Source organism: Panulirus ornatus, chromosome 12 (assembly GCF_036320965.1).
Source record: "Panulirus ornatus isolate Po-2019 chromosome 12, ASM3632096v1, whole genome shotgun sequence".
NCBI classification, from domain to species: domain Eukaryota; kingdom Metazoa; phylum Arthropoda; class Malacostraca; order Decapoda; family Palinuridae; genus Panulirus; species Panulirus ornatus.
The window spans coordinates 35,063,205-35,079,367 of record NC_092235.1 but is presented as its reverse complement, the minus strand read 5'-3'; the positions used below and the strand labels follow the sequence as shown (position 1 = coordinate 35,079,367).

Here is a 16,163-nt window from a genome sequence, read left to right as displayed (position 1 = left end):
CATGCAGGAGGGTGAAAGGAGGGCAAGGAATAGAGTGAATTGGAGCGATGTGGTATGGGGGGGGGGGTTGGGCCATTTCTTTCGTCTGTTTCCTTGCGCTACCTCGCAAACGCGGGAGACAGCGACGAGGTATAAAAAAAAAAAAAAATATTGGAAAGGATCACAATTTTGCGCGTGATCAAGATATTCCTATGAGTCCACGGGGAAAATGAAACACGAAAAGTTCCCAAGTGCACTTTCGTGTAATAATCACATCATCAGGGGAGACACAAGAGAGAAATATAACAGTCAGTTGATATACATCGAAGAGACGAAGCTAGGGCGCCATTTGGTAAACATGTGATTGTCCAAAACATACAACGAGCGTTCATAAACTTATCATTTTACAAATCAACAATAAAGTTATCTAATTTGTACAGACCATCACTAATATTAAGATTATAATTCTTTGTGTATTTAATAATAGAAGATTCAATGACATTTCTCTTGGTAATAGAGTTAGAGTTAACAACTGAGAAGGCGTTACTCCAGTCAATACAATGATCATAGTTTTTAACATGATTAAACAAGGCATTTGATTCTTGTCCCGTTCTTACACTATATTTATGTTGCTTAAGTCTAACAGAAAGATCCTTACCAGTCTGACCAACATAAAATTTATCACAGTTTCCACAAGGTACTTTATAGATGCAACCAAGAGAATTTTCTGGTGAATTTCTTATTAAGATATTCTTTATAGTATTATTGTTGCTAAAGGCAACATTTACATTAAAGGATTTAAGCAACATGGGAAGCAAAGTGAAATTATATTAAAAGGGAGAACTAAAAGATTCTTGGTGTCAATGGGAGGTTTGGGCTCAACTCTATAAAATGATTTCTTTGCTAACTTAAGGGAATTATCAGTGAAAGATCTAGGGTACTTTAACTTAGATCCAATGGAATATATCTTCTCAAACTCATCATCAATAAACTCTGGACTGCAAATACGTAATGCCCTTAGGAACATAGATTAAAATGATAATAATTTAAATCTGTCATGTTGAGATGAGTAATAATGGATATATGAGCATACATTGATGGGCTTTCTGTATATGCTAAACTTAAACTTGTTTCCTTGCCTATGAGGGTTAGGGAAAATGATTTGGTAAACAGAGAATAGGTAGTGAAAGCTTTGAGGAAGATGAAAGCCGGCAAAGCAGCAGGTTTGGATGGTATTGCAGTGGAATTTATCAAAAGAGGGGGTGACTGTATTATTGACTGGTTGTTAAGGTTATTTAATGTATGTATGACTCATGGTGAGGTGCCTGAGGATTGGCGGAATGCGTGCATAGTGCCATTGTACAAAGGCAAAGGGGTTAAGAGTTAGTGCTCAAATTACAGAGGTATAAGTTTGTTGAGTATTCCTGGTAAATTATATGGGAGGGTATTGATTGAGAGGGTGAAGGCATGTGCAGAACATCAGATTGGGGAGGAGCAGTGTGGTTTCAGAAGTGGTAGAGGATGTGTGGATCAGGTGTTTGCTTTGAAGAATGTATGTGAGAAATACTTAGAAAAACAAATGGATTTGTATGTAGCATCTATGGATCTGGAGAAGGCATATGATAGAGTTAATAGAGATGCTCTGTGGAAGGTATTAAGAATATATGGTGTGGGAGGCAAGTTGTTGGAAGCAGTGAAAATTTTTATCGAGGATGTAAGGCATGTGTACGGGTAGGAAGAGAGGAAAGTGATTGCTTCTCAGTGAATGTAGGTTTGCGGCAGGGGTGTGTGATGTCTCCATGGTTGTTTGATTTGTTTATGGATGGGGTTGTTAGGGAGTTGAATGCAAGAGTTTTGGAAAGAGAGGCAAGTATGAAGTCTGTTGTGCATGAGAGAGCTTTGGAAGTGAGTCAGTTGTTGTTCGCTGATGATACAGCGCTGGTGGCTGATTCATGTGAGAAACTGCAGAAGCTGGTGACTGAGTTTGGTACAGTATTTGAAAGAAGAAAGTTGAGAGTAAATATGAATAAGAGCAAGGTTATTAGGTACAGTATGGTTGACGGTCAAGTCAACTGGGAGGTAAGTTTGAATGGAGAAAAACTGGAGGAAGTGAAGTGTTTTAGATATCTAGGAGTGTTTTTGGCAGCGGATGGAACCATGGAAGCGGAAGTGAATCATAGGGTGGGGAGGGGGAAAAATTCTGGGAGCGTTGAAGAATGTGTGGAAGTCGAGAACATTATCTCGGAAAGCAAAAATGGGTATGTTTGAAGGAACAGTGGTTCCTACAATGTTGTATGGTTGCGAGGCGTGGGCTATGGATAGAGTAGTGCGGAGGAGGGTGGATGTGCTGGAAATGAGATGTTTGAGGACAATATGTGGTGTGAGGTGGTTTAATCGAGTAAGTAATAATAGGATGAGAGAGATGTGTGGTAATAAAGAGAGTGTGGTTGAGAGAGTAGAAGAGGGTGTTTTGAAATGGTTTGCTCACATGGAGAGAATGAGTAAGGAAAGATTGACCAAGATGATATATGTGTTAGAGGTGGAGGGAACGAGGAGAAGTGGGAGACCAAATTGGAGGTGGAAAGATGGAATGAAAAAGATTTTGAGTGATCGGGGCCTGAACATGCAGGAGGGTGAAAGGCGTGGAAGGAATAGTGTGAATTGGAACGATATGTTATACCAGGGTCGACGTGCTGTCAATGGATTGAACCAGGGCATGTGAAGCGTTTGGGGTAAACCATGGAAAGTTCTGTGGGGCCTGGATGTGGAAAGGGAGCTGTGGTTTCGGTGCATTATTATATGACAGCTAGAGACTGAGTGTGAACGAATGGGGCCTTTGTTGTCTTCTTAGCGCTATCTCGCGCACATGAGGGTGGAGGGGATTGTTATTTCATGTGTGGCAGGGTGGCGATGGGAATGAATAAAGGCAGACAATATGAATTATGTACATGTGTATATATGTATATGTCTGTGTGTGTGTATAAATATGTATATATATATATATATATATATATATATATATATATATATATATATATATATATATATATATATATATATATATATATATATATATATATATATATATATATATGTATACGTTGAGATGAATAGGTATGTATATTTGCGTGTGTGGACGTGTATGTATATATATGTGTATGTGGGTGGGTTGGGCCATTCTATCGTCTGTTTCCTTGCGCTACCTCACTAACGCGGGAGACAGCGACAAAGCAAAATAAATAAATAAATAAATATATATATATGAATATATATATATATATATATATATATATATATATATATATATATATATATATATATATATATATATATATATATATATATATATATATATTTTTTTTTTTGCCGCTGTCTCCCGCGTTTGCGAGGTAGCGCAAGGAAACAGACGAAAGAAATGGCCCAACCCACCCCCATACACATGTATATACATACGTCCACACACGCAAAATATACATACCTACACAGCTTTCCATGGTTTACCCCAGACGCTTCACATGCCCCGATTCAATCCACTGACAGCACATCAACCCCGGTATACCACATCGCTTCAATTCACTCTATTCCTTGCCCTCCTTTCACCCTCCTGCATGTTCAGGCCCCGATCACACAAAATCTTTTTCACTCCATCTTTCCACCTCCAATTTGGTCTCCCTCTTCTCCTCGTTCCCTCCACCTCCGACACATATATCCTCTTGGTCAATCTTTCCTCACTCATTCTCTCCATGTGCCCAAACCATTTCAGAACACCCTATTATGCTCTCTCAACCACGCTCTTTTTATTTCCACACATCTCTTTTACCCTTACGTTACTTACTCGATCAAACCACCTCACACCACACATTGTCCTCAAACATCTCACTTCCAGCACATCCATCCTCCTGCGCACAACTCTATCCATAGCCCATGGTAAACCATGGAAAGCTGTGTAGGTATGTATATTTGCGTGTGTGGACGTATGTATATACATGTGTATGGGGGGGGGTTGGGCCATTTCTTTCGTCTGTTTCCTTGCGCTACCTCGCAAACGCGGGAGACAGCGACAAAGTATAAAAAAAAAAAAAAAATATATATATATATATATATATATATATATAGTCAGTTGTTGTTCGCTGATGATACAGCGCTGGTGGCGGATTCATGTGAGAAACTGCAGAAGCTGGTGACGGAGTTTGGTAAAGTGTGTGGAAGAAGAAAGTTAAGAGTAAATGTCAATAAGAGCAAGGTTATTAGGTACAGTAGGGTTGAGGGTCAAGTCAATTGGGAGGTGAGTTTGAATGGTGAGAGGCTGGAGGAAGTGAAGTGTTTTAGATATCTGGGAGTGGATCTGTCAGCGGATGGAACCATGGAAGCGGAAGTGGATCATAGGGTGGGGGAGGGGGCGAAAATTTTGGGAGCCTTGAAAAATGTGTGGAAGTCGAGAACATTATCCCGGAAAGCAAAAATGGGTATGTTTGAAGGAATAGTGGTTCCAACAATGTTGTATGGTTGCGAGGCGTGGGCTATGGATAGAGTTGTGCGCAGGAGGATGGATGTGCTGGAAATGAGATGTTTGAGGACAATGTGTGGTGTGAGGTGGTTTGATCGAGTAAGTAACGTAAGGGTAAGAGAGATGTGTGGAAATAAAAAGAGCGTGGTTGAGAGAGCAGAAGAGGGTGTTTTGAAATGGTTTGGGCACATGGAGAGAATGAGTGAGGAAAGATTGACCAAGAGGATATATGTGTCGGAGGTGGAGGGAACGAGGAGAAGAGGGAGACCAAATTGGAGGAGGAAAGATGGAGTGAAAAGGATTTTGTGTGATCGGGGCCTGAACATGCAGGAGGGTGAAAGGAGGGCAAGGAATAGAGTGAATTGGAGCGATGTGGTATACCGGGGTTGACGTGCTGTCAGTGGATTGAATCAAGGCATGTGAAGCGTCTGGGGTAAACCATGGAAGGCTGTGTAGGTATGTATATTTGCGTGTGTGGACGTGTGTATGTACATGTGTATGGGGGGGGGTTGGGCCATTTCTTTCGTCTGTTTCCTTGCGCTACCTCGCAAACGCGGGAGACAGCGACAAAGTATAAAAAAAAAAAAAGAAAAAAAAAAAAAAAAGAATATATATGTATGTATATATATATATATATATATATATATATATATATATATATATATATATATATATATATATATATATATATATATATATATATATATATATATATATATATATATATATATATATATATATATATATATCTTTTTTTTTTTCATACTATTCACCATTTCCCGCATTAGCGAGGTAGCGTTAAGAACAGAGGACTGGGCCTTTGAGGGAATACTCTCACCCGGCCCAAATCTCTGTTCCTTCTTTTGGAAAATTAAAAAAAAACGAGAGGGGAGGATTTCCAGCCCCCCTCTCCCTCCCATTTTAGTCGCCTTCTACGACATATATATATATATATATATATATATATATATATATATATATATATATATATATATATATATATATATATATATATATATTTTAGGGAGAATAAAAAGATGTTCTGGAAGGAGGTAAATAAAGTGCGTAAGACAAGGGAGCAAATGGGAACTTCAGTGAAGGGCGCAAATGGGGAGGTGATAACAAGTAGTTGTGATGTGAGAAGGAGATGGAGTCAGTATTTTGAAGGTTTGTTGAATGTGTTTGGAGATAGAGTGGCAGATATAGGGTGTTTTGGTCGAGGTGGTGTGCAAAGTGAGAGGGTTGGGGAAAATGATTTGGTAAACAGAGAAGAGGTAGTAAAAGCTTTGCGGAAGATGAAAGCCGGCAAGGCAGCAGGTTTGGGTGGTATTGCAGTGGAATTTATTAAAAAAGGGGGTGACTGTATTGTTGACTGGTTGGTAAGGTTATTTGATGTATGTATGACTCATGGTGAGGTGCCTGAGGATTGGCGGAATGCGTGCATAGTGCCATTGTACAAAGGCAAAGGGGATAAGAGTGAGTGCTCAAATTACAGAGGTATAAGTTTGTTGAGTATTCCTGGTAAATTATATGGGAGGGTATTGATTGAGAGGGTGAAGGCATGTACAGAGCATCAGATTGGGGAAGAGCAGTGTGGTTTCAGAAGTGGTAGAGGATGTGTGGATCAGGTGTTTGCTTTGAAGAATGTATGTGAGAAATACTTAGAAAAGCAAATGGATTTGTATTTAGCATTTATGGATCTGGAGAAGGCATATGATAGAGTTGATAGAGATGCTCTGTGGAAGGTATTAAGAATATATGGTGTGGGAGGCAAGTTGTTAGAAGCAGTGAAAAGTTTTTATCGAGGATGTAAGGCATGTGTACGTGTAGGAAGAGAGGAAAGTGATTGGTTCTCAGTGAATGTAGGTTTGCGGCAGGGGTGTGTGATGTCTCCATGGTTGTTTAATTTGTTTATGGATGGGGTTGTTAGGGAGGTAAATGCAAGAGTCTTGGAAAGAGGGGCAAGTATGAAGTCTGTTGGGGATGAGAGAGCTTGGGAAGTGAGTCAGTTGTTGTTCGCTGATGATACAGCGCTGGTGGCGGATTCATGTGAGAAACTGCAGAAGCTGGTGACGGAGTTTGGTAAAGTGTGTGAAAGAAGAAAGTTAAGAGTAAATGTGAATAAGAGCAAGGTTATTAGGTACAGTAGGGTTGAGGGTCAAGTCAATTGGGAGGTGAGTTTGAATGGAGAAAAACTGGAGGAAGTGAAGTGTTTTAGATATCTGGGAGTGGATCTGTCAGCGGATGGAACCATGGAAGCGGAAGTGGATCATAGGGTGGGGGAGGGGGCAAAAATTTTGGGAGCCTTGAAAAATGTGTGGAAGTCGAGAACATTATCCCGGAAAGCAAAAATGGGTATGTTTGAAGGAATAGTGGTTCCAACAATGTTGTATGGTTGCGAGGCGTGGGCTATGGATAGAGTTGTGCGCAGGAGGATGGATGTGCTGGAAATTAGATGTTTGAGGACAATGTGTGGTGTGAGGTGGTTTGATCGAGTAAGTAACGTAAGGGTAAGAGAGATGTGTGGAAATAAAAAGAGCGTGGTTGAGAGAGCAGAAGAGGGTGTTTTGAAGTGGTTTGGGCACATGGAGAGAATGAGTGAGGAAAGATTGACCAAGAGGATATATGTGTCGGAGGTGGAGGGAACGAGGAGAAGAGGGAGACCAAATTGGAGGTGGAAAGATGGAGTGAAAAGGATTTTATGTGATCGGGGCCTGAACATGCAGGAGGGTGAAAGGAGGGCAAGGAATAGAGTGAATTGGAGCGATGTGGTATACAGGGGTTGACGTGCTGTCAGTGGATTGAATCAAGGCATGTGAAGCGTCCGGGGTAAACCATGGAAAGCTGTGTAGGTATGTATATTTGCGTGTGTGGACGTATGTATGTACATGTGTATGGGGGGGGTTGGGCCATTTCTTTCGTCTGTTTCCTTGCGCTACCTCGCAAACGCGGGAGACAGCGACGAGGTATAAAAAAAAAAAAAAAAAAAAAATATATATATATATATATATATATATATATATATATATATATATATTTTTTTTTTTTTTTTTTTTCAAACTATTCGCCTTTTCCCGCATGAGCGAGGTAGCGTTAAGAACAGAGGACTAGGCCTTTGAGGGAATACCCTCACCCGGCCCAAATCTCTGTTTCTTCTTTTGGAAAATTAAAAAAAAACGAGAGGGGAGGATTTCCAGCCCCTCGCTCCCTCCCCTTTTAGTCGCCTTCTACGACATATATATATATATATATATATATATATATATATATATATATATATATATATATATATATATATATATATATATTTATATATATATATATATATATATATATATATATATATATATATATATATATATATATATATATATATTTATATATATATATATATATATATATATATATATATATATATATATATATATATATATATATATATATATATATATATATATTTTAGGGAGAATAAAAGATGTTCTGGAAGGAGGTAAATAAAGTGCGTAAGACAAGGGAGCAAATGGGAACTTCAGTGAAGGGCGCAAATGGGGAGGTGATAACAAGTAGTGGTGATGTGAAAAGGAGATGGAGTCAGTATTTTGAAGGTTTGTTAAATGTGTTTGATGATAGAGTGGCAGATATAGGGTGTTTTGGTCGAGGTGGTGTGCAAAGTGAGAGGGTTGGGGAAAATGATTTGGTAAACAGAGAAGAGGTAGTAAAAGCTTTGCGGAAGATGAAAGCCGGCAAGGCAGCAGGTTTGGGTGGTATTGCAGTGGAATTTATTAAAAAAGGGGGTGACTGTATTGTTGACTGGTTGGTAAGGTTATTTAATGTATGTATGACTCATGGTGAGGTGCCTGAGGATTGGCGGAATGCGTGCATAGTGCCATTGTACAAAGGCAAAGGGGATAAGAGTGAGTGCTCAAATTACAGAGGTATAAGTTTGTTGAGTATTCCTGGTAAATTATATGGGAGGATATTGATTGAGAGGGTGAAGGCATGTACAGAGCATCAGATTCTTGAAGAGCAGTGTGGTTTCAGAAGTGGTAGACGATGTGTGGATCAGGTGTTTGCTTTGAAGAATGTATGTGAGAAATACTTAGAAAAGCAAATGGATTTGTATGTAGCATTTATGGATCTGGAGAAGGCATATGATAGAGTTGATAGAGATGCTCTGTGGAAGGTATTAAGAATATATGGTGTGGGAGGCAAGTTGTTAGAAGCAGTGAAAAGTTTTTATCGAGGATGTAAGGCATGTGTACGTGTAGGAAGAGAGGAAAGTGATTGGTTCTCAGTGAATGTAGGTTTGCGGCAGGGGTGTGTGATGTCTCCATGGTTGTTTAATTTGTTTATGGATGGGGTTGTTAGGGAGGTGAATGCAAGAGTTTTGGAAAGAGGGGCAAGTATGAAGTCTGTTGGGGATGAGAGAGCTTGGGAAGTGAGTCAGTTGTTGTTCGCTGATGATACAGCGCTGGTGGCTGATTCATGTGAGAAACTGCAGAAGCTGGTGACTGAGTTTGGTAAAGTGTGTGAAAGAAGAAAGTTAAGAGTAAATGTGAATAAGAGCAAGGTTATTAGGTACAGTAGGGTTGAGGGTCAAGTCAATTGGGAGGTGAGTTTGAATGGAGAAACACTGGAGGAAGTGAAGTGTTTTAGATATCTGGGAGTGGATCTGGCAGCGGATGGAACCATGGAAGCGGAAGTGGATCATAGGGTGGGGGAGGGGGCGAAAATTCTGGGAGCCTTGAAGAATGTGTGGAAGTCGAGAACATTATCTCGGAAAGCAAAAATGGGTATGTTTGAAGGAATAGTGGTTCCAACAATGTTGTATGGTTGCGAGGCGTGGGCTATGGATAGAGTTGTGCGCAGGAGGATGGATGTGCTGGAAATGAGATGTTTGAGGACAATGTGTGGTGTGAGGTGGTTTGATTGAGTAAGTAACGTTTGGGTAAGAGCGATGTGTGAAAATAAAAAGAGCGTGGTTGAGAGAGCAGAAGAGGGTGTTTTGAAATGGTTCGGGCACATGGAGAGAATGAGTGAGGAAAGATTGACCAAGAGGATATATGTGTCGGAGGTGGAGGGAACGAGGAGAAGAGGGAGACCAAATTGGAGGTGGAAAGATGGAGTGAAAAAGATTTTGTGTGATCGGGGCCTGAGCATGCAGGAGGGTGAAAGGAGGGCAAGGAATAGAGTGAATTGGAGCGATGTGGTATACCGGGGTTGACGTGGTGTCAGTGGATTGAATCAAGGCATGTGAAGCGTCTGGAGTAAACCATGGAAAGCTGTGTAGGTATGTATATTTGCGTGTGTGGACGTATGTATATACATGTGTATGGGGGTGGGTTGGGCCATTTCTTTCGTCTGTTTCCTTGCGCTACCTCGCAAACGCGGGAGACAGCGACAAAGCAAAAAAAAAAAAAATATTATTTATATATATATATATATATATATATATATATATATATATATATTTATTTTCCATTTATTTTGCTTTGTCGCTGTCTCCCGCGTTTGCGAGGTAGCTAAATTCCAATATCTTTCCCTCATTTTTTTTGTTAATCAGTCTGATTTTTTTAATTTTTTTTCTAACCATACTGCTTCAGGCACCAGTATGACTCAGATTCAGCTTGTTTTACAATATCTAGAATGGCTTCCTTTTGAATACAATAAAACACATCAATATTTTATCCCATCAATAGCCCTCACAAGTCAAGTAATTTCTTTCAATATATAGAAGGAATTTACAAGATTTTATTACATAACCCCAGGACCCTTTTTATTGAGTTCCTGCAGCTTCAAGGCTGTGCTACAATCAGTAGCAGGTAAAGGATGGACTCCTTTGGAACAAGAAGTTCTTCAACAAGATTGTTCTCTTTTTGTCCACTGATGATGATACAACATCGCTGAAGGTGACTTTTTGCTCCAGGTGTAACCACAAACAGACAGAGTCCAGCAACAACTGGAATTTACATATCAATATTCATACAGCCATCCCCTGTATAATGACAACTCACAAAGTGAAATTTCACATTTGCAACAGATTAGGATAAGGAACAAAATTTGTATGATGTTCTGTGTCCCCTTGTACTAGTTGTGAGAGATTAGAAAAAATACAGTTGTATACTTTTTTTATTTTTCAATGTCTGAAACATTTTTTCCAGCAACGCTTTTCATGCTATAAACATCAATCCACTTTTACATAGCAGGGTGCTATTAATGTCAACCTACAAACTTAATTTCCCACCACAAGTTGAAATCTGTGCACAATGTAGGCTTTGTTGGCTGGGCTAAGATGGCAACCCTATTGGAGCTGCCTGAAGGCTCTAGCAACCTGCTAGTGACAACGTTGGACAGGCATGCACCTTTCCTAGGGCTATGGTAGAAACAACTGCCAATAACTTTCAATGGTAGATGATTTGCCCTGTTTAAAGGGTATCATATATTTTTAAAGAGACTCCTGGCATTCTTCTGAATCTGTCATACTTTTAAATGAATGCTCCTTTGGTCTTTAATCAAAATACTTGTTAGGTTTTCAATTTTCTTCATTACCAAAGTATGTAAATGCTGCAACCTCACTGCTGTTAAAGGCATTACAATTTGAAAACTTGCATTCATTTTGTCTTTATATTTCCTTTTAGCAAGCACATTAGTATCAACCTGTTCATGCATATCAATTTCACTTCTAATTTAACAGAGTTAGCATCAAGTGACTATTGAAAGGTTTTTCTTGCCAAGGCATGATTGGGGTTTTAAATTCATGACAATATTTAGTAATAAACCACAATTACTTTAAAACAGCTGTTCTATCTATCTATATCTCTGTCACCTGTTTCCTTTGAGAACTTCCTTAAGGGGGCAGCCCTTAAGAAGTATATATATATATATATATATATATATATATATATATATATATATATATATATATATATATATATATATATATATATATATATATATATATATATATATATATATATATATATATATATATATATATATATATATATATATATATATATATATATATATATATATATATATATATATATATATATATATATATATATATATATATATATATATATATATATATATATATATATATATATATATATATATATATATATATATATATATATATATATATATATATATATATATATATATATATATATATATATATATATATATATATATATATATATATATATATATATATATATATATATATATATATATATATATATATATATATATATATATATATATATATATATATATATATATATATATATATATATATATATATATATATATATATATATTATATATATATATATATATATATATATATATATATATATATATATATATATATATATATATATATATATATATATATATATATATATATATATATATATATATATATATATATATATATATATATATATATATATATATATATATATATATATATATATATATATATATATATATATATATATATATATATATTCTTTTTTCTTTCAAACTATTCGCCATTTCCCGCATTAGCGAGGTAGCATTAAGAACAGAGGACTGGGCCTCAGAGGGAATACCCTCACCTGGCCCAATTCTCTGTTCCTTCTTTTGGAAAATTGAAAAAAAAAACCGAGAGGGGAGGATTTCCAGCCCCCCGCTCCCTCCCCTTTTAGTCGCCTTCTACGACACGCAGGGAATACGTGGGAAGTATTCTTAATCCCCTATCCCCAGGGATAATATATATATATATATATATATATGTATATATATATATATATATATATATATATATATATATATATATATATATATATATATATATATATATATATATATATATATATATATATATATATATATATATATATATATATATATATATATATATATATATATATATATATATATATATATATATATATATATAATATATATATATATATATATATATATATATATATATATATATATATATATATATATATATATATATATATATATATATATATATATATATATATATATATATATATATATATATATATATATATATATATATATATATATATATATATGTGTGTGTGTGTGTGTGTGTGTGTTAATGTTAACTGTCGTTTGATGTAAGTATGAGAAACATACAATGGCAATGATCCCAGTATGTATGTAAGAATTGGGACCATCCTGTGATATATGTAAGTATGACAACCGCCAAGAAAGTATGTAAATAAAACTACCATCCCAGAAAGCATATGGTTCACTGATGGTTCACTTCCTGCAATACAGACACACTAACCCACTAATGATTCACTTCCTGCACTACAAAACCATCAAACCACTGATGGTTAACCTCCTAAAATACAGACAGACTAATCCATCGATGGTTCACTCCTCCAGCACAGACACTAACTCACTGGTTGTTCACTTTCTGCACTACTAAAACACTAAAACACTGATGGTTCACTTCCTAGACTACAAACACATTAATTCACTGATGATTGACTCCTACACTACAGACACACTAACCCACTAATGGTTCACTTTCTTCACTACATATACACTAACCCACTAATGGTTCCCTTCTTGCACTACAAACACATTAACCCACTGATGGTTCACTTCGTGCACTACAAACACATTAACCCACTAATGATTCACTCCTATACTACAGGCAAACTAACCCACTGATGGTTCACTCCTACACAACAGGCACAATAACCCACTGATGGTTAACTTCCAACACTACAGGCACAATAACCCACTGATGGTTCACTTCCTGCACTACAGACACAATAACCCACTTGTGGCTCACTTCCTACACTACAGGCACAATAACTCATTGATGGTTCACTTCTTGCAATACAGAGACAATAACCCACTGATGGCTCACTTCCTACACTACAGGCACAATAACCCATTGATGGTTCACTTCCTGCAATACAGAGACAATAACCCACCGATGGCTCACTTCCTACACTACAGGCACAATAACCCACTGATGGTTCACTTCCTGCACTACAGACACACTAACCCACTGCTGGTTCACTTCCTGCACTACAGACACACTAACCCACTAATGGTTCACTTCCTGCAATACAGACACAATAACCCACTAATGGTTCACTTCCTGCACTACAGACACAATAACCCACTAATGGTTCACTTCCTACAATACAGACACAATAACCCACTGATGGTTCACTTCCTGCAATACAGACACACTAACCCACTAATGGTTCACTTCCTGCACTACAGACACACTAACTCACTAATGGTTCACTTCCTGCACTACAGACACACTAACCCACTAATGGTTCACTTCCTGCAATACAGACACAATAACCCACTAATGGTTCACTTCCTGCACTACAGACACAATAACCCACTAATGGTTCCCTTCCTACAATACAGACACACTAACCCACTGCTCGTTCACTTCCTGCACTACAGACACACTAACCCACTAATGGTTCACTTCCTGCACTACAGACACACTAACCCACTAATGGTTCACTTCCTGCACTACAGACACAATAACCCACTAATGGTTCACTTCCTGCAATACAGACACAATAACCGACTAATGGTTCACTTCCTTCACTACAGACACAATAACCCACTGATGGTTCACTTCCTACAATACAGACAGGCTAACCCTCTAATGGTTTACTTCCTGCACTAGAGACACAATAACCCACTGATGGTTCACTTCTTGCACTATAGACACAATAACCCAATCATGGTTCACTTCTTGCACTACAGACACAATAACCCGCTTATGGTTCACTCCTACACTACAGGCAAAATAACCCACTGATTGTTCACTTCCTACACTACAAACACAATAACCCACTGATGGTGCACTTCTTGCACCACAGACACAATAACGCACTGATGGTTCTTTTCTTGCACTACAGACACAATAACCCATCGATGGTTCACTTTTGTACTACAGACACAATAACCCACTGATGGTTCACTTCTTGCACTACAGACACAATAACCCACTGATGGTTCACTTCCTGCACTACAGACACAATAACCCACTGATGGTTCACTTCTTGCACTACAGACACAATAACCCACTGATGGTTCACTCCTACACTACAGGCAAAATAACCCACTGATGGTTAACTTCCTACACTACAGACAAAATAACCCACTGATGGCTCTCTTCCTGCACTACAGACACAATAACTAACTGATCGTTCACTTCTTGCACTACAGACACAATAACCCACTGATGGTTCACTCCTACACTACAGACACAATAACCCACTGATGGTTCACTTCTTGCACTACAGACACAATAACCCTCTTACAGTTAACTCCTACATTCCAGGCAAAATAACTCACTGATGGTTCATTTCTACACTACAGGCAAAATAACCCACCGATGGTTCACTCCTACACTACAGGCAAAATAACCCACTGATAGTCCACTTCCTACCCTACAGACACAATAACCACCTAATGGTTCACTTCTTGCACTACAGACACAATAACCCAGAGATGGTTCATGTCTTGAACTAGAGACACAATAACCCACTGATGTTTCACTCCCGCACTATAGTCAAAAAAACCCACTGATGGTTCACTTCCTGCACTACAGACACAATAACCCATTGATGATTCACTTCCTGCACTACAGATACAACAACCCACTGATGGTTCACTTCTTGCACTCCAAGGACAATAACCCACTAATGCTTCACTCCTACACTACAGACACAATAACCCACTGATGGTTCACTTCTTGCAGTACAGACACATTAACCCGCTTATGGTTCACTCCTACTCTACAGGCAAAATAACACGCTGATGGTTCACTTCCTTCACTACAGGCACAATAACCCACTGATGGTTCACTCCTACACTACAGCAAAATAACCCACTGATGGTTCACTTCTTGCACTACAGACACAATAACCCACTGATGGTTCACTTCTTGCACTATAGACACAATAACCCATCGATAGTTCACTCCTGCACTACAGACACAATAACCCACTGACGGTTCACTTCTAGCACTACAGACACAATAACCCACTGATTGTTCATTTCCTGCACTACAGACACAATAACCCACTGATGGTTCACTTCTTGCACTACAGACACAATAACCCATTGATGGTTCACTTCCTACACTATAGACACAATAACCCACTGATGGCTCACTCCTACACTACAAGCAAAATAACCCACTGATGGTCCACTTCCTACACTATAGACACAAAAACCCACTGATGGTTCACTTCCTGGACTACAGACACAATAACCCACTGATGGTTCACTTCTTGCACTACAGACACAATAACCCACTTATGGTTCACTCCTACAGTACATGCAAAAAAACCCACTGATAGTTCACTTCTACACTACAGGCACAATAACCCACTGATGGTTCACTTCTTGCACTACAGACACAATAACCCACTGATGGTTCACGCCTGCACGACAGACACAATAACCCAATGATGGTTCACTTCTCGCACTACAGCCACAATGGCCCACTCATGGTTCACATCCTGCACTACAGACACAATAACCCGCTTATGGTTCACTCCTACACTACAGGCAAAATAACCCACTGATGGTTCACTTCCTGCACTACAGGCACAATAACCCACTGATGGTTCACTCTTACACTACAGGC

General features: G+C 38.0%; 1 protein-coding gene across 1 annotated transcript in view; it reads left to right on the top strand.

The window, feature by feature from the left end:
* The window catches only part of LOC139752247 (uncharacterized), a 119,665-nt gene that overhangs the window by 52,679 nt on the left and 50,823 nt on the right, over positions 1-16,163 (top strand). The window lies entirely within an intron of this gene.